Here is a 20,421-nt window from a genome sequence, read left to right on the forward strand (position 1 = left end):
AACACCAGCCAGGCCCCACAAATAACCCAGAGATGCATTTTAAATAAAAGAACACATTCTATTACATTCTATTCATGTAAAAACACGCTGATTCCCGGTCCGTCCGGGGGCCAGATTGAGAAGGCGATTGGGCCGCATCTGGCCCACGGGCCTTAGGTTGCCTACCCCTGGCTTAGGCATTGGAAGGGAACCGACTATATATGACACCTGCCCGTCATGCAGGTAGTCTCATAAGGGTCAACCACCAATAGGGAGAGCCCACTGCGAGCTTCCCCAGGGTCCCCGATGGGGTCATGGCATGGCCTTAGCCCATAGCCGAGCTTCACCCCCAGTTCCTTTTAATGCAGTGGTTCTCAACCTGTGGGTCCCAGATGTTGTTGGACTAAAACTCCCATCATCCCTGAGCTCTGGCTTTGCTAGCTAGGGGTGATGGGAGTTGTAGTTTAACAACATCTGGGGACCCACAGGTTGAGAAAGGCTGCTTTAACGGAATACCCTTAAAGAGAAGGGGCAGGTGAAGCCCACAACCTCCCCTCCCATAAACCAGGTTTACCAATGCCTAACCACCAAACCTTACAAAGATGCGACGATTGCTACAAGGCAGGCGAAAACCACATGGCTGGTGCCAATTTACCAAGTGGGAAAATTCCTACCTGGCCCCCTCAACAAGTGACCAACCATAGTCCATAACAAGGCCAAGATGGAGAACGCATGAAAATAGGGCGGGAGAGCAGGAGATCCGACACAGGAGGAGAAAGGAGACAGCGCCCCGGCCGCGCGGGGTTCAAATCAGGTAAGCCACACACCCCCAGTCGACGCGATTGGTCGGCCGTGGGGTGTGACGCGGCCAGGACTCCCAATGTCATGGGAGGCATCGCCTCCGCCCCCCCCCCCCCCGCTGTACACGGGAAGAACTAGTGGCCAGCCTGAAACTCCCCCCCCCCCCGGGAAGAGGAGTGGTCTTATCATATGTGGTGGGGCCATAAACTAGCAAAAAAATTAAAAAACTGGAATTTAATCAAGTGTCAACTGCAAAAGATTTTAGTGTCAGTTCCTGGGAAAGGTATGCATTTCCTTGCTACACTTACATGAATCGCTTGATAAAAATTGAGAATACAGAAAAGCCTTGTATATGGTCAAATCGGGGCTATGTGTGTGGATATTGTATCTGCAAGGATTTCAGGTTGCCAGATGGAATGACACCCTCTCTGCTTCCCCCGTAGGCTTTGGTGGGACTTGCAGTGGAAGAAGAGGGAAGAAAGTCCTTTTGTGCAAGAGGAAAATCTTCCTCTTCCACTGACAGGACTCCTCAGGTGGATCCTGCTCGATACAAGGGTTATTCAAAACAAGAATACGATGTGAAACACCCCAATTGCAATTAATCAAGATCCATGCCAGGCATAGGCAAACTTGGCTCTCCAGATGTTTTGGGACTACAATTCCCATCATCCCTGACCACTGATCCTGTTAGGTAGGGATGATGAGAGTTGTAGTCCCAAAACATCTGGAGGGCCGAATTTGCCTATGCCTGATCCATACCAGGGGCTAATTTGAGATAAAAGATTCTTATCACGCTACAAGTGTTAGCAGCACAATCTTTACCATGTCTAGTCAGAAATAAATCCCATTCAGTTCAGTGGGGCTTGTACCTAGGTAAATGGGATTAGGGCTCACTGTTAAGACAGTGTTCATGGAAGACAATATTACAGTGGTACCTTGGTTTATGAACTTAATCCGTTCCGGAAGTCCGTTCTTAAACCAAAGCATTCTTAAACCAAGGCATGCTTTCCCATAGCAGCGGGGGACTCGATTTACAAACGGAACACGCTCAACAGGAAGCGAAACATGTTCTTATTCAAAGACAAAGTTCACAAACCAAAACGCCTACTTCCAGGTTTCCAGCGTTCTTAATCCAAGCTGTTCATAAACTAAGCTGTTCTTAAACCAAGGTACTACTGTACTTGGCTAAGTCGCCAAGGAAGCAGCAGCAGCAGCAGCAGCAGCCTTAAATAGCTTATCATTGCCAGGATCTGTTCTATCTATGTGAATATAGCACCACTGCAGGTGTTAATGCAATCATTTCAGCAATGCTAAGCAAATTAATCACTAACCTGCTATTGCAAAAGCTGTGTCTATTTAACATACATTTAAACTCTCACTGGCTGTAATTTTTGAATCTCTTGCCATCCTACTACAAGCTTACAATTTAGTCCTCCATGCATCCAAATTGGGCTGGACTCCACACAACTTTATGACACCATTGAGATGTTTGTCTCTAAGGTGCCACAAGCCTCTCTGCTGTTGTTTTTTGATAAAAGTGTTGTAAGAAAAAAATGTGGGAATTTGTCTTAATGGCTAAACTCACACATTTTGCAAGATTAAAAGAAAAGAGGCAGCAAAAAGATACACTGATCACAAACTAGTCTGTTTTATTTAATTACTGTACGACGCCTCTGACAAATGCAATATGGTTTTTCAAGCAAAAATTCATAGTGATTTAAGATCTTCTATTCATAGGTTAAAGGACTTTCTGTTAAATTGTGTTATTTTAGTATTGTAGATTTTTTTCTGATACGCATTTGTTTATGCTCAATATAATTTGTGTATATTTTCAATTTTTGAATTTAATTCATTAATTTTAAATTTAATAGAAAAGGAGAGGGGGAAAATTTCAGGATCATTAAAGTCCAGTTGCACGACGGCAGGCTAAAAACATGATCAAAGACATTCTCTCTTGGGAGCAGTACAAAGATTGGAACTGTACAATCTTAAGAGCCTTTTAAAAACTGGGCAAAATAAACACCTCCGCTTAAAATTTGTACTATGCACCATAAGAAAATGCAATGAAATCAATTAACTCTGAGCCATGTACAGTTTGGGCTGTTGGCTGGTCTAAAAAAGTACTGGAAGCAAAAATTAACCAAAATCAATACTGACATTTCTAGTAATGATAAGATGCCACCCTTTTTTCTTTTCTTTTTAGCTCTATTTAGTCATCTAAATAACAACAGCAAATCAGGGATCATTATTAAGGGAGCATAACTTGTAGGAACCAGTTAATTTGTTTCCTTCACCCATTTAAGAGTTACTGAATAACCCTTTTTTGCTTTCAGAATCCGTAAAGCTTGATGTTTTGTTTTTCTTTCAAAAAATAATAATAGCAGTCATAAGATGAAGCACAAATTTTGGTGATGCAGTAGCTGCCTTTGCTTGCACTGTTAACAAATGGAGATGCAAATATTGTCTTCCCATCTTGGCTCCTGGAGAGGCAGTTCCATTGATATGCTAATAGAGTCTTTTCTCAGATTCCTGTGACCCAAGACTGTAGAAGCTTCAGCACTGAGTATGACCCAAGGATGATATCACTTCTATATGGAAATTAGATATTTTTCATGATTATGGATTAGGAAACGGGCGGGTGGGAGCCAAACCTTTATAAAACACTGGATTGATCAAAAGATGCTTTTGAGGTCAAGTAATAAAAAATATTTATTTATTCAGTTCTCAGTCCTTGGCCAAAACGCCCCGAGCAACTAGCCATAAAAAGTACAGTGAAACTTTATCACATGAGACACTAATAAAATGAATGTTTTTCATGATTGTGTCAGTATTTCTGATTGAATCAATAGCTTGGAAAAGCTTGTTGCAATCTTAGAACCTGGCAGCTGAGATGCAGAAAGTAAAACAAAATGTAAGAAGAATAAAAGTGAAACAGAAGTGCCTTTTTAAATTTTGGTTTACACTTTTAAGCACATTTTCATGTTGTCACTGCTAATCAATACTAAACAATTCCATTCTATTCTATTTACTCTTCCCCTCATCTTATTTAATAGGTTTAAGAGTGCAAGAACTCTTTTAAGGCAACCAGGCTAGATAGCTTTAAAAACACCAACTCAACCACACAGACTAATGACAGATTACAACAATTTACCAGATAAAGCCTTAAGAAATTGGATAGGTGGGCAGTCTCTTGTATTACCATAATGGTCTTTGTTACTCTTTTAGCCTGCTTTAGTTTTTCCACCTTAATATTGGGTGATTTATTATAATTATTTTGCAGCTAAACTGTAGGAGTTTGAAGGTTAATCATACTAAGAGGAGACCCATGGAAATAAATGGATTTAAGTAATTTTAAGGCCTTTGATTTCCATGGGCCAAACTCTGGACATGACTAACTTCAGATCTCACCCTGCTTCATGTCACAAACAAGCAATTGTAAACGGCTCTGAGAATTTTATTAAAAGGTTTTATATGTGGGGTGTGTGGGTGTGGGTGTACACACACACACACACACACACACACACACACATATAAGCAGAATGTCATGCGGAAATGGCTGGGTTTCTTATTTGTTTTGTTTTTCGGAAGGAGGGTGTCAGGGAGCCGGCTACGTATACAGGGAGGGAATGTATCACAAAATCCAATGCTTATTCTTATGGAAGCGGCCTGAGCATTACTTGCATATTTGCATATTTATTGATTTTTTTTATCGAAATAAAACAAAAGAATAAATAAATGTAAATTTAAAAATAAATAAATGTGAAAGAAGAATACATCTGGGTTTTGCTTTTCCTTCCAAAGGATGTCAGCAAGAGTAAACGTCTACCACGGTGTTGTTGTTTTATCGTTTTCCCAACTGCCTTTGAAAAGCGTGTAAAACAAAAATAGCACAACTACAATTCAAATTGCTAGAAATCTCAAACAAGGGGTTTTGCCTTCTCTCCCTTTTCACCTTTGTTTATCTTTTGTCTGCACTTCCACAGCAGATAAATCATAGCTACAATGAACACATAGGTTCACGTCTAGTGGTGGACATGCTTTCTGTATACACAAGAACATGCAATTGTTATATAAGCATTTGATGATTTAATGTAATTATCTATAACCTGCTTTTTTGTTGCTAATTCATGATTTTACAATAACCCCACTAAGCTATATTTAAAAATACAAACACGAGATTCTGCATACATCTCTACTTGCTGTATTTTCTTTGATCTAATATGTTACTTAGAGCAAACTTCAGCAGTTGAGTGAGGGAAAATATTTGTATTTGCTCCTCAGCAAATCAGCTTCTTGCATTGTAGGAGAAAAAGATCGCCTCTCAACCCAAAGGAAAAAGGCATTCATATCATGTTTCTCTATAAATATGATCAAAGAGCTAATGAGGGACTTCCTTAGCAATATACTGCCATTGCAGGAGAGGTTGGGGGGAGCCCCCCCACACACACACACATGGGATGCAGCCATTATATAAGCCTGACAACCCACTAGAGGGAATACTCTCCAGGGATTGCTATGAAAAGAGAAAAGGGGATGCATTTTTAAAGTGTGTGTGTGTGTGTAATTATTTATTTCTGCAATCCTCATCATATGGAAATCTTAATGCAGCTTAGACAAAGCCTGAAATACTGATCGGTTCTTCCTGAAAGCTATTTTTAAGCAGGATTTGCATACCTGCTGTGCAACAATGCCCAAGCTTGGCAGCGACAAAAGCCGTACTTGAGTGATGCACACACAGATGCCACACAAGGGGCCCTTTTGAAATGTGACATCCTGGAATGCACATGCCAAAAAACACAGCTTCACTTTTGGGGAGAATCACGCAGAGGAAATCCAGCTTAAAGAACATTAAGCATCCCACCCTTCTTCCCTTGGCTTTCTTTTTTGTTGGGTCTCCTTAAACAAGGCACAGTCTTATTAGGCACTAGGGGTGCTTAAAAGCATTCGCCATTTATCCATTTCCTACACTTTTCATGTAGGATTCAATTAAATCCCAGCTGTAGTTGATCAGGAGGTCTTGTGCAACAAGCCCACTTGCCCAATAAAGGACACAGACTTTTTGAGATAAGGAAAGTGATGGGAGGATACACTAGATTCTAGAAAGATAACACTTGCTTTGATGCAACACCTCCTGCAAACAAATTGGAGTGTTCGTTCTGAGTGTTCAGAGCGTTCACTCAACAAACTGGGCATCTGGAAGTGTCAAAGATCTCACTATAAATGTACATTTCAAAAAGCAAGTAAGATGGTGTGCATGTGTGAAAAAGACATGGGAAGAGCAAAGGAAGAAAAGTGTGTCCTCCTGCATATGCCTATATATCAATGAGGGGTGGGGAGAGAAAGGCACACTGACTTGAAATTGTTGTTGTTTAGTCGTTTAGTCGTGTCCGACTCTTTGTGACCCCATGGACCAGAGCACGCCAGGCACTCCTGTCTTCCACTGCCTCCCACAGTTTAGTCAAACTCATGCTGGTAGCTTCGAGAACACTATCCAACCATCTCATCCTCTGTCGTCCCCTTCTCTGTGTGCCCTCCATCTTTCCCAACATCAGGGTCTTTTCCAGGGAGTCTTCTCTTCTCATGAGGTGGCCAAAGTCTTGGAGCCTCAGCTTCAGGATCTGTCCTTCCAGTGAGCACTCAGAGCTGATTTCCTTAAGAATGGAGAGGTTTGATCTTCTTGCAGTCCATGGGACTCTCAAGAGTCTCCTCCAGCACCATAATTCAAAAGCATCAATTCTTCGCCGATCAGCCTTCTTTATGGTCCAGCTTTCACTTCTGTACATCACTACTGGGAAAACCATAGCTTTAACAATACGGACCTTTGTTGGCAAGGTGATGTCTCTGCTTTTTAAGACTTGAAATACCCAAAAATAATTCTGTTCCAACAACACATTGCCAAAAATAGTTTATAAATCTGAGCTCCTCCGGGTATTGTTCCGTACATTCCTGAAAGCCAACCTGTACATCACCTCACTTACACTGCCACATAGAATCACATCATTTTAGAGTTGGAAAGACCCCAAGGATCATCTAGTCCAACCCTCTGCAATGCAAAAATCTTTTGCTTGATGTGGAGCTTGAACCCATGACCCTGAGATTAAGAGCCTCATATTCTACCAACTGAGCTATCCCACACAGGAGTGACTTACCGTACTTCTTCAGTATCGCTTGCTAGCTCCCATGTTTAGCCTTTTCACACATCTGCAGAGACCAACATGCAGAATCCCTTATACATCTGGGTCAAGATGTGAAACTATAAGGTGGGGTAAAGGGGGGGAAACCCTCACTCATCACTTCTAGATGATCTCTTTGTTGAGCATTCATCGCATTGACTATGGCCCTGCCCTCCCTGCACTGACATTTCAGAGTTAAATCTCTTGCCACAGTAAGAGAGGGTGCAGAAACCCAATATTTGGCTTCAGCATGTCTGAACAACATGCTGGGACAGTGTGTCTCACGACATAATATCAGGAAGATAGGGAAAGTGTCTCATGACATAAAATCAGGAGAGTCCATGGCAAATAGAGGAAGCTGGAGTATCTACTGCATTCATTATGATTAATGGCACAGGAGCACAGACAGTTAAAAACAACAACACGTGCTAGCCCTAGAAGCAATTAAAAGTTTTAAAGCATTAGGTGTTCAAGAAGGATCTGTCAATTTAAAACAGGGAGAGCAACCTGACTTGAAAGTGAACGATGAACAGAATTGTCAGTTCCACCGATTGTCACTGCAGTTCCATGTGTCAAAATCACTGGTGACATTTGGGTGTGAAGGATCCTGCACATTAATCCCAGTCATGTATGCATTTGTTTGCTGAATTCATATCCCACCCTTCCTCACAAACAATCACAAAGTGATGCAAACAATAGTAACTGCTAAATAGTAATGTTAAAACTTTAAAAAGCTTTTACATCCCACAATAATAAATCAACCCTAACCTCACCTCCTCGCGAGTACTCCCTACAAAATACCTCCTGGACAAAGAGGTAAGTTTTGTAGGAGGTGCCTAAAACTTACCAGAGTCAGCACCAGTTTTGATTGTGGGTGGAGAGTACTCCAAAGTCAGGCTACCACCATGGAAAGGCCTTCGCCTGTGTAGCTGAACAATGTACATTGTCCAGGGATGGAACCACAGAAGAACTTAAAGCCCAGGCAGGATGAAGAAGAAGAGTTTGGATTTGATATCCCGCTTTATCACTACCCGAAGGAGTCTCAAAGCGGCTAACATTCTCCTTTCCCTTCCTCCCCCACAACAAACACTCTGTGAGGTGAGTGTGGCTGAGAGACTTCAAAGAAATGTGACTAGCCCAAGGTCACCCAGCAGTTGCACGTGGAGGAGTGGAGACGCGAACCCGGTTCCCCAGATTACGAGTCTATCGCTCTTAACCACTACACCACACTGGCTCTCTATAATAATACAGGGAGAGGCATTTCTTCATATACCTTGGTCCTAAGCCACTTAGGGACTTACATAATATTACTCACACCAAAGAACATTGTGTTAAGAATGTAAGAAGAATCTTGCTGGATCGGGTCAAAGGAGCACCAGTTCCAGCTTCCTGTTCTCACAGTGGCCAACCAGATACTTAAGGAATTCACTTAAGCAGAACCTGAGTTCAACACTCTTTAAAATGTATTTTAATGTAGTATCTTTGTTGGAAGCCGCCCAGAGTGGCTGGGGAAGCCCGGCCAGATGGGCGGGGTACAAAAAATAAATTATTATATTATTATTATAAAAACAGTTATTATGTAGTAGGCTAAGCCAGTCAAGAGTCTGGCAGCCCCTTTCTGCACCAGCTGTAACTTCTGAATAGTCTTCATCACAGTGCATTACAGTAATCTAACCAGGTTACAGGAGCAAGGAACCCTATGGCCTCTGTGTATATGTATTTCTGTGTACAGTATATGTGTTAGTGACTTCTTCTCCAATGAAACTGATTTGCATGCTTCCTTTTAACCTAGCAGTGCCAAATATAGCTTGTTTGGAAATGAAAAGGTTGCCACCAATACTAGTCCCACTCAGAGATAATGGACATTACTAACTTAGGTTCAATAATTCCTACTCTCAGTAGGAATAGCATTGGCTATAGCCCAAAACATTTTGCATGGGCCTTAGTGTTATTTTACTTTTAACCCAACTTGCCAATAGTGACTAGTACAAGTATTTAAAAGATTAACAGTGCATCCCTCAGCATGTTTACTTGTGCCTAGTTTAATCACTATACCACCCAGACTTGCTGTCCTTTATGAAAATTTCCAACTGTGATATCAGTACATTCACCCTAGGGAATAGATGCCTGACTTGCTTGTTCTGTTCTGTTCTTTTCCTGTACTGAAGTTCAGTGCAATTTTTAGTGTAGTTTCTTTCTTAATGTTGACTAATGTCTTTCTTCTGTTTCCCACTTCCTCCTTTGATGGCACACGGATGTCATAGAATTGCTAAAGGAACTTCAGCCACTAAAGTATTTCTGTATCTGTGTGCTACTTCAATAACTGTTTTGCTCACAGATTTTATCTCTCAGCTTGAATGCACATGGCCCACAAGGCAACGCATTGGCCCTTTTATTTATTTTTATTTTTTAAGATGGGGAGGGGGGTGTTACTCACCCTATCCCACCCACTATGTCTTCACCCCTTCTAGTTAATGTTTGACTTGTGATCATGTGCATGATACCTGATCCCGTTTCACTTTTTAAATCAGTGAAAAGCGATCCAGTTTCAAATTCACTTTCAAGCTGCATTGCACTTCCTCTGTTCTATAAATCATGCTATTGCTTTAAAACTTTTGATTAATAGCTAGATTTGCCACCATTTTTTACTGACCCTGCTCCTGTGCTGTTAACAGCAATCTAGCACACAGAAATTGATTTTCTGTAGCATTTCCTTACTTCCAGGAGAAAAGCACCCACAAAATGCTTCCTGTGCCCACTTATTTATTTGTGCCTGGCTGCTGCTAAAGACACAGGAGCAGGACTAATTAAATGATATTTTTTAAAGCGTCAACCTTAAAAAAACATTTTTTTAAGGGCCAACCTCCAACCTCTTCACATCTTCTTTTACCCTGTGCACTTACAATGTTTTATATAAAGGGTCAACCTAATAAACATTGCCAGTGTGATACAACAGAGGCAGTATCTGGTGTAGTAGTCAAAGTGTAGAAGTCAGTATCCGGTGAAAACCCCAATTCAAATCCCCACTCTGCTAGGACGTTTTGGACTTTGTATTCATATCATACGTGTAAAGTGTTAAGTTGTGGGTGAACATATCAGATGACACAGCGATTCTTCAAACGGCTCTTCTTTATTCAGATGCCAGAACAGAACTGAACTGAAGGCCTCAGTCAGCCTGCTTATATAGAGCTCCAGTACCTTGTTACTGTAACAACTTTCTAAAACTATCCAATCACTGAACGTCACTTTTGATCCTTCATTTGCATAACTATCTACAGTATCCCCCTGCTGGCCCAGGGTGAGAACTTCAGTACATAACATAAAGCACACAACTTCCCTAAATAACCCTGGGAACTGTAGCTTACCCCTCACAGAGCTACAATTCCCAGCACCCTTAAGCAAAGTGAGGAGAAAACCTGGTATGGGTGCTGAAACTGTTATGTTAGCACTGGTCAAAAATTCATTTTGGATAGTCTTAGAACAGGCGTGGCAATTGGAGTTGTCATGGTGAGCACCTGAAGTTCAGAATCTGCACACATTTAAAGCACTTTGATACCATTTTAAACAGTCATGGCTTCCCCCAAATAATTCTGGGAGCTGCTGTTGGTTAAGGATACTGAGAGTCGTTAGGAGACCTCCAGTCCCCTACACAAAGCCACAATTCTCAGAGGGGTTTAACTGCCAATCCCTCTTCCCAGGGAACTCTGGATTCAGACCAGTATAACGCCTCCCTCTTCCCAAGTCTCCTGAATTACAGATATTCAGTGTTTTGCTATTCTAATTTAATCAATATTTCCACTGTACAAGATAGAATATCAGTTCTTGCTTTCCCTCAAATGTTCCCCTTTCCTCAAATGCATCCCTAAAGGGTTGTCCTCTGAGCAAGAAACATATGGAAGCCGTATACCACACCTCAAGCTGATGAAGTCACTATCCGATTATGAGCATTTAGGCTGGGAATGAAAGACATGGTTGACAGAGAATTACTCATGAAGTCTTCCCTTTTAATAAGCTGGTGTGAGATGCTGTACAGAGGCCTTGGCATCAGCATGACTGATCATTTTTGAACTGGAGGAGGCCATTTTTTCTCATCTTTCTCCCATATCTTTTTTTTTGTTGTAGAACGCTTTCTCTCAGGGAAAGGGTAAGGGAAGCCAATAGAAACAATATGAGATTATAAGCTTCTCCTTTAAGGTTCACCTCTAGAATAGGGAAACTGAGGTGTGTTTTTTTTTGGGGGGGGGCTAATTAGATCCATTTTCCTCCAATGGAGAAGAGAGACCCAGCTGATAAGCTTTCCCCTGCAATGTTTCATAGCAAAATTGACAAATTGAGAAGTCCTATTTATTATCACTTTTATTGAAAGCCTTTTGACCCTGATGGTTAACCACAAAAGGCTCACAGAATGACTGACATGTGATTAGTAAAAACAAAACAGTCCCTACACCTCAGGGTTACTGTCTGAAAGGGGGGGTGGGGCTTTCACACTTGTGGGATCTACTTCATTATTTCTTCTACTATAAGGTTACCAGACGTCCCCGTTTCCCGGGGACAGTCCCCGGATTTACAAATCAGTCCCCATACAAAATCCATTGAAGTTGAAAAGTGTCCCTGGATTCATTGAAAAAAAATCTGGTAACCTTATTCTACTAGGGTCCTGACAGTGCCAGGTGCAAATAATGGCTCGGCTGGGTGGATGTTACAGGTAGGTAGCCATGTTGGTCTGCCGTAGTCAAAACAAAATAAAAAAAAAATTCCTTCCAGTAGCACCATAGAGACCAACTAAGTTTTCTATTGGAATGAGCTTTCGTGTGCATGCACACTTCTTCAGATATTATCATACCAAAGCTCATACCAATAACAAACTTAGTTGGTCTCTAAGGTGCTACTGGAAGGATTTTTTTTAATTTTGGGTGGATGTTGTTGTTGTTGTTGTTCCACTTTATATTTCAACAGAAATCTCGAAGTGGTTCACATCTCCAGTCAATAATACGGTTAATTATTATTTCCACAGTTCAAGTAATTAAGCATCAGTATCTCAAAAGAATGTGCAAAAGTAAAATAATGGTATATCAGTAAAATAACTGATGCCACTAAAGAAAATCATGGGCGAAACATCAAAACACACCAAGACAACAGCATCAAAATGCAATCTTGAAAAAGAATAAACATCAGCTGGCAAAAAGGCCTCACATGTAGTATCACCACAATCATGCACATGACGCAGTCTAAGCACACAACCCCCACATGTCCAGTGTCTAAGAATGAGGGGGCCGGGGACCTTTGTACACATGCCCAGTCCAGGAATTTGCAATCCATAACAAAACTCCCTACATGAACATCCCCTCCTGGTTTATCCTTCCCATCCACCCCCACACCATTATTTTCAGGATGTGTGTGTGTCTGAGTAGTTTATATTCAACATTTGGGAGTCAGATGCCGTTACCTATTTATTTCAAAACGTACCAGTAGATCCTGATCTAAAAGACATGAAACAAAAGTAGAAAATGAATGGGGAGAGGAAACAAACTCAGGCACCATCCATTCTTTAAAAAGTCACACGGGGATACTTCTGGTTTGCTCTTTTTAAATGACACACAATGTACCTAGGCCGAGATCTAGTTATTGAACCATCTCATCTGCCCAGTTTTATACGCTGCCTTGTTCTTCCCTGTAGTCTCTCTCTCTCTCTCCTCAGTCCTTTCAAAGGTTATTCCTTCTGCTGGGCTGGCTCCAGGAAGATTCGGAGAGATCAGATTTCTTTGTTCTAGCCCAACAGTTCAGAGAAGTGAAACGGCCTCCCCCATGTAGGGATGTAAATGCAATTTAGTGAGAAGTTGTAAAACAGGCCAGGCAGGTTTCAGCTTCAAGCCTGGAGAGTTTAGCTTTATTTACTTTACAGCTTTCCTCTGCTGCTGGTTATACTAGAGTGACTTCATTAAGTGAAGGTAGTTACTTAATCACGCAACCCATACTGTCAGTGTCCTTTTCAGCTTTGTGCCGTATCTTTTATTCAGAGTGCTGAGCCCGTTCCCTCCCAAACACTGATACAGTATTGCTCTGCCTGCCATTTTAAATGAACAAAATGCCTCTTTGATCCCCCAGCAGAGTCTATGCTTCAGATTGAAATGAGGCTGAATTGGAGGAGAACCTAGGAACGGAGGAAGCTTTCATGTATCAAGACAGACCACTGGTACATCCAGTATTGGCCAATATTGTCTACACTGACAGGCAGCCACTCTTCAGGCTTTCAGGAAGGGAACATTCCCAACCTTACCTGGAAATGCTGGGGATTCAATGCAGGACCTTAATAATAATAATAATAATAATAATAATAATAATAATAATAATAATAATAATAATAATTATTATTATTATTATTATTATTATTATTATTATTATTATTATGCAACCCATTGACTGGGTTGCCCCAGCCACTCCAAAACAGATGCTCTACCATTGAGCAACATAGGGGGAAATAATAAAACTATCCTAATACCAGAGGTCAAGGTGAACAGTTTGTTACTTCACAGAAGTTCTTAAATGACAAGATGCAAAAAGCAAGAAGCAAATGATCTCCTTGGGGATGATCAAATCAACGGTCAGCTTAGATGCTTCATCCACATTTTGGCTCTATCCCCCTACCCTTATCCAACATGTGGCCCTCAAAAGATTTTCCAGAAGCAAATGTGGTTCTTATGATGCAAAATTATGTCTATCCCTTTATCTGGCCTAGCACATATTTGGACCTTCATTAATTAAATCACTCTCTCTTTGCCATGGGCAAATCTCTGTCTCTGTCTCTGTCTCTCTCAGCTTAACCTACCTTGAAGGGTTCTTGTGAGGCTAAACTGCTCTGATTTCCTTTGAGGAAGGGCATAATAAACAGATAATGACTGATGCCTCATGCTTCAAACTCTTGGTAGATATTTCTCAAGACTTGCTGTTTTTCCACAGTTGTACCAGTTCTGCCGAGCAAAACCAGTTACACAGAAAGCTGCAAAGCTGCGGTTCTATTTTCCAGAGAATAGGTAAAGTGGACACTTGCAAATCTGTGAGCTGTTTCGTGGGGGTGTAGCAAACCTGAGCTGACCCCCTCTCTATATTTTTTTGCTTTATTTCTGGAATTTGTGTGAACTTTGCAAATGTTACAAAAAATATACAAATCAGAACAATGTGTGTGCGCTTTGCCTCGAGAAATGCAGTGACAGCCTATATTGTGTGATGATCACTGATTGACTCAGAGAGGGAGTATCTCCATGGGAACAGATGCATGCCTCATTTTCAGCAGGCAGAATCCACAGTCCTGCTTATAATTTGTTTACAACATGAAGTGTGGTGGAGGAACACAGCAAGGGCTTTCTATACCTATTCCCTGGTATATAATCTTCTCCTGGATTTTAAACAAACCTTAATACTTTGTGCTTTCAACAAGCAGAGGAAAACCAGGATGCAACAAACATTTTCTTATTTATTCATTCAGGGGTGGGGGATATTAAGCATCATTTAAAGACCTTGGTGGACAGGGTGGGTGGGGAAGATCGTGCCATTGTTCCAGACTTTAAAATATATGCAATTTCTAGCTACAATTCTATGCCTGTTTACCAAAGGGTAAATCCCACTGAATTTGGTAATGCTACCTGTGAGTCATTATTTATAGACTTGGGCGGTGCAGGAGATGGAGGTGATCCAATCAAGATCACAGCCCAGGTTGGGAAGATCAATGCCTAAGTATTAAAACTCGGATCTTATGTAGACCAGCTGCTTATAATGTCGGTGTGGAATGTTGCTCATCAAGTACGTGAACACTGCAGCTATTGTACCCTAAGCAGGCCGACTGAACCCTAGATAATCGGCATGTAACCTTCTCTATTAATAGTGCAGACAGATATGTGAATTAGCTGAATGCCGCGGACATATGCCATGCATTAACTCAAAGGCCTTACAATCCTCATAACAACTTGGGTAACGATTATGCCAGTAATTATTCTTTAGAACTTGATAACATCAGAGGAGTAAAAGAACAGGGTGGGGGAGGGAGATCAATAAATGATTTGTCGAGCCGATGAATAATCAGTCACATAATAACAAGCTGTTAAGGCTGAACTTTGTGGGTTATTTGGCCTCTAAAACGTATAGGTTTTGATATTTAACAGCTGCTGGTCTGCCCTTATTTTTCTCTATTTCAACTCAGCAACACCCTACTAAAGAAAACACAACCTGAGTCATAAACCTGCCATGATTTGCATTTCAGCACAACTTGTTAAAATATCTTGCCTGGCGTTTCCTGGAACTCAGAGGATGCTGGATCGCAGTAGCCGAAGTAATATTGGTGGTAGTAATAGCAGATAATTACTGGTAGAAGTATTAGTGTTGGATGTAGTTGTTCTGATCTTATTCAGAAAGTCTTTCAGCAAAACAAGATGGTGTGGACGACCCATGGTAGTCATCACCCATGAATTCCCCATGCTATATTTTTATAATTTTCATATTATTAAGTTATTTAGACCCTTTCTTACCACATAATATATAAGCATTGTACAGAAAAGTAAAGCAACAACAGATGGCTTAACAAATGTTACAAAAATACAGTTACATGCACAAATGCTGAATGAAAACCAATTACTGATAAATATAAACCAATATCGGTTCCTTCTCTTTCTTTCACTGTCCCTTCTCCACCTCCTGGCTCTCACCCAAGACTCTGCCCATTGACCCTGGTTCTTACAAACTTACAGACTATCCCAAAAAGAGGAGGGTTCCTGGAAACTGATGGCATCACCTTAGCCTCTCCCTCAATCCTCCACCCGGCACACACCCAGCTCCAGGCTACAAGTAGGTCTGGTAAATTTCCCAGGGGGTCCCAAGGATGGCAGATAGGGCATAAGAAGCGACCTTCTACCAAGTCAGACTACTGACTCATCTAGCTCAGTACTGTGCACACTTAATGGCAGCAGGTCTCCAGGGTAGGCAGGACATTCTTCCAGTCCCTCCCGGAAGTGCCAATGATTGAACCTGAAAATTTCTGCATCGGAAGAAGATGCTCCACCACTGAGCTATGGCCCTTCCCCTCCAATCACAGCTGTTTTACCCACTTCTCCTCCAGCTGCTATTTAAATATACAGTGATGTATTCAATTGGATTTTAGATATGCCTGAAATATATACAGTGGTACCTTGGGTTACATACACTTCAGGTTACATACGCTTCAGGTTACAGACTCCACTAACCCAGAAATATTACCTCGGGTTAAGAACTTTGCTTCAGGATGAGAACAGAAATCGTGCTCCGGCGGCGCGGCAGCAGCGGGAGGCCCCATTAGCTAAAGTGGTGCTTCAGGTTAAGAACAGTTTCAGGTTAAGAACAGAACTCCGGAACGAATTAAACCGAGATACCACTGTACTGGAAACGCTCTCTAAAAACAACAACATGTAAACGCATAATGTGGGACCCACTGCTAGTCTTCCACAGAAGAGACCAACTGTAGACATGGCTAAGGTTCATTAATTTCAATGTGTTTACTCTGTATAGGATTAGGATTAGATAGAACCCTATATATTCTCCACTATATAAGACCCTATAAATACTTCTACACAGTATTTGTATGATGAATACCAATAAATAATCAATTTCATCCCCCAAAGGTGCGCTCCTCCATTGTCTTCCAAGACAGACGGATGCGAATAATAGAAAATATTTGTAAATCTATAAATATCCTACAAAAGCTTATGAAAGCATTATGTGCAGATATAAATTCCTGTTCTTATTTTGTTACAATAACATGAAATCTACCCCAGTGCCAGCAATCTCCTGATTCTCACTTCTTTGGATATAAAATTTAGATGCCCAGGTGTGTCATACATGAACTTCACATATGTGTGAAGAACAATCCTGGCTATCTATCCCTGCCCCTCCAAGGCCCTCAAAACTAAGTCGTACAGAATTGTCTCCACTCTCAGCAAAGCTGCAAGAAAACACTGAGCTAACCTCAGTTGGCTAAGCATTTGGCTGAACTCTCTTTAGGACAAATGAGGAATATGCTGCTTATTTTGCAAAACAACAGGAGCTATTTTATCTTTCTTGGATAAGGCTTCATTTCCCCCCACCTCCAAAGGAAAGAAGAAGTTATTCTTGTACAGTACAATGTATGACTCAACTTCTGGCCTTTTTGGAAAGAAAGCGACATTACAACACTGGAAGAGGAAAGAAATGTTCAGATTCAGAGAACTCAAGCCCTGGAAGCAGAGCAAAGGTCGGAAGTAAAGCTGGAAAAGTGGCCAGACCTGTTTGGGAGGGTGTTAGGCAGCCTGACAGTCAGTCAGTAGCACAGAACAAACTGACCTGGAATACCAAAAATACAGAAAAGGAAAATCAATAAAAGATTGCATGCTGGAGGTGGGGTGGGGACACCAAAAAAAGCCCTCTAAATCCCCAGCAACATTACCATGTAGTTTTATTTGCAAGTTATTGCAAATACTAAAATTTTGGAACTTTCTTTTGAAGCTTTGTGTGAGCATGCCTTTTCTTTCACAGAGTGCAAAACAGGGTGTGTACCTTATTCCTCCTTAATCATGTTGGATGGTATTCTTAGGGCTAAAACTGAAGGCATTACAATTTGACCTGAGAAGAGGGGCTTGCAACAAAATGTTGCAGAATGGACTGCTCCAATTGGGTGTCTTATTCAGCCAGCCATGCCCTCCACCAGGACACTTCATTCCATTCCACCTTCATTCCATTCCTTGTCTGTGAGCTATCTGCTTCTGGATACCTAACCATCTACACTCACCCCTGAATTTCAGAATTAGAAGGAATTTTTGCTGCAGATCTGTGTGTTGTAATAGCAAAAGGAACGAAACTCTCCTCCCTATACTCCACGAATCACCTCCCTATACTCTTTCATCTCCAAACCTTTTCCTCCTAGAAATTCATCAACCTCTGACAGTTGAGTGAAGGAATACCGTATTTTTCGCTCTATAACACGCACCCGACCATAACACGCACATAGTTTTTAGAGGAGGAAAATCCGTAGGCATGCCACCCGTAGGCATTCCCTCCATAACACACACAGACATTTCCCCTTACTTTTTAGGAGGAAAAAAGTGAGTGTTATGGTGCAAAAAATACGGTATGTCAAAGAGAGATGGGGTGGGAGATTCTGCATCCCTCCTCTTCTTCAGGGGGACGCGGGTGGCGCTGTGGGTAAAACCTCAGTGCCTAGGACTTGCTGATCGTACGGTTGGCGGTTCGAATCCCCGTGGCGGGGTGAGCTCCCGTCGTTCGGTCCCAGCTCCTGCCCACCTAGCAGTTCGAAAGCACCCCTAAGTGCAAGTAGATAAATAGGTACCGCTTTATAGCGGGAAGGTCAACGGCGTTTCCGTGGGCGGCACTGGTGCTGACTCACCAGTGCAGCCTCGTCACGCTGGCCACGTGACCCGGAAGTGTCTGCGGACGGCACTGGCTCCCGGCCTCTTGAGTGAGATGAGCGCACAACCCTAGAGTCGGTCACGACTGGCCCGTACGGGCAGGGGTACCTTTACCTTTATACTCTTTCATCTCCAAACCTTTTCCTCTTAGAAATTCATCAACCTCTGACAGTTGAGTGAAGGAATATGTCAAAGAGAGATGGGGTGGGAGATTCTGCATCCCTCCTCTTCCTTTTACTTGCTTACAGGAAATCTTCTGGATGGTCCAAATCCTGCACCTACTTGGTGAGTATATAGCTGGGGTCAGAAAGGGGTCAGGAGGGGGCCAATCCACTGTCCCTCAGACCTTGTGGCGGGCCAGACCCCCCTCTCCCGAAATGACCCCCCCACCGCCGCCACTCACACAGGGGTCCGCAGGGCGCAGAGCCCAAGCCACTGGCCTGGGCAGCGGAGGCAGCCTCCCCGCCCCCACCGCTTCCTCCCGCTCGGCTCTTGGCCATACACGGCTGCCTCAGCGGGAAGAGGTGTTGCCCAGAGGCGTCTGTGGCTTCAGATTGGCTGCAGGAGCTTCCTTCAGCCAATCCAAAGCTGCACCTGTGTCGCCGCCTGCCCAGAGGTGCCCACAACATCAGATTGGCTGTGGGAGCATCCTGCAGCCAATTCGAAGCCGTGCTAGCATCGCAGAAGTCAGACACAGCGCCGGTTTAGCACGGGGACTGACCGTGCGGGCAGCAGGGTCCACAGGCCAGATTTATGAGCCCAGTGTGCTGCATCCGGCCCCCGGGCCGTAGTTTGCCCACCCCCGGTATACAGTGTAGGTGGTAGGGTCTTCTTGATGATAGCACCTTGGCTCTCTCAGACAATCATGATGATTAGATTTTAACCAGCCTTACAAAAGTTGGCTAAAACTCTTATGTATAGATATGCTTTTGCCGGGTGTGTTGCTGTTGCTGCTTCTCTCTCTCTCTCTCTCTCTCTCTCTCTCTCTCTCTCTCTCTCTCTCACACACACACACACACACACACAATTACTGTTTTACCATTCTTCTGTGCTGCTTTGGGTGTGTTTGGGACTGCCTGTCTCCTTGGAGGGTCTTCTGCTGGTTTCCTCACTGCGAGAAGCAAAGTTACAGGGAACCAGGAAGAGCGCCCTCCCTGTGGAAAGCCCTGCCTTCAGATGTCAAGGAGATAAAGAATTACACAACTTTTAGAAGACAGCTGAAGGCAGCTCTGTATCAGGACTTGATGTTTTTATTATGTTTTTAGATATGCTGTAAGTCACCCAGAGTGGCTGGGGAAGCCCAGCCAGATGGGTGAGGTTAATAATAATAATAATAATAATAATAATAATAATATCTTCTAGCTATATATATATGGATCAGTTGGTTAGAGCATGGTGCTGATAATACCAAGGTTGCAGGTTCGATGCTCATATGAGACAGCTGCATATTCCTGCATTGCAGGGGGTTGGACTAGATGATCCTCAGGGTCCCTTCCAACTCTATGATTCTGTCACCCAGAGCAGCACGATAAATTTTGCCACCGGAACTACAGTCACCCTTTGGCTTACATCTTCTTTATCTTCTGCCAGCAGCAATGTTCTCCACCTCTTCCCTCCCAGTCTTGCTTATGAAGGACTAGAGATCCTGCTCTCAGCCATACCTAAAATTTAGCAAGAGGTTAGTGGTTGAAAGATGTATGAAACTGATCTTAGTAATCCTGAACGGTTTTATTGCTTTTAATGTGTTTATTTTTATTGTAAGATGCTTTGAGTTTATTTTGTAAAAGGAAAGCCGGTATGCATTGTTCAGCTGCTCAAGCTGAATGGGGAGGGTCTGTACTTCAAAAGAGTTTCTGGGAAGCTGCAGCAAGAGAAGGCAGTTGCTGTGAAGCTCTCCTTGTGGCCTTTTCTAGAAGCATCTCCTAGGCCACTGTGGGAAACAGGCTTTTATCATTAGTTCATATTGACCTTTAGTCTGATCCAACGGTGCTCTTCTTATGCAACCATTTGTAAACCACTCTGAACTGCTTGGGAGAAGAGTGGGC

The 20,421-nt window shown here is 42.4% G+C and overlaps 1 long non-coding RNA gene across 1 annotated transcript in view; it reads right to left on the reverse strand.

Moving 5' to 3' along the window:
* The window catches only part of LOC308588451, a 33,886-nt gene extending 14,407 nt beyond the window's left edge, over window positions 1-19,479 (reverse strand). The window contains exons 1-2 of the long non-coding RNA XR_014008777.1: window positions 19,416-19,479; window positions 17,237-17,294 (exon numbers count right to left, since the gene is read on the reverse strand). This is a non-coding gene — a long non-coding RNA (uncharacterized lncRNA). The remainder of the gene's footprint in view (window positions 1-17,236; window positions 17,295-19,415) is intronic.
* Between the last annotated feature and the right edge of the window lie 942 nt (window positions 19,480-20,421).

This window comes from Podarcis bocagei, assembly GCF_964188305.1.
Source record: "Podarcis bocagei genome assembly, chromosome: 5".
In the NCBI taxonomy this organism is placed as follows: domain Eukaryota; kingdom Metazoa; phylum Chordata; class Lepidosauria; order Squamata; family Lacertidae; genus Podarcis; species Podarcis bocagei.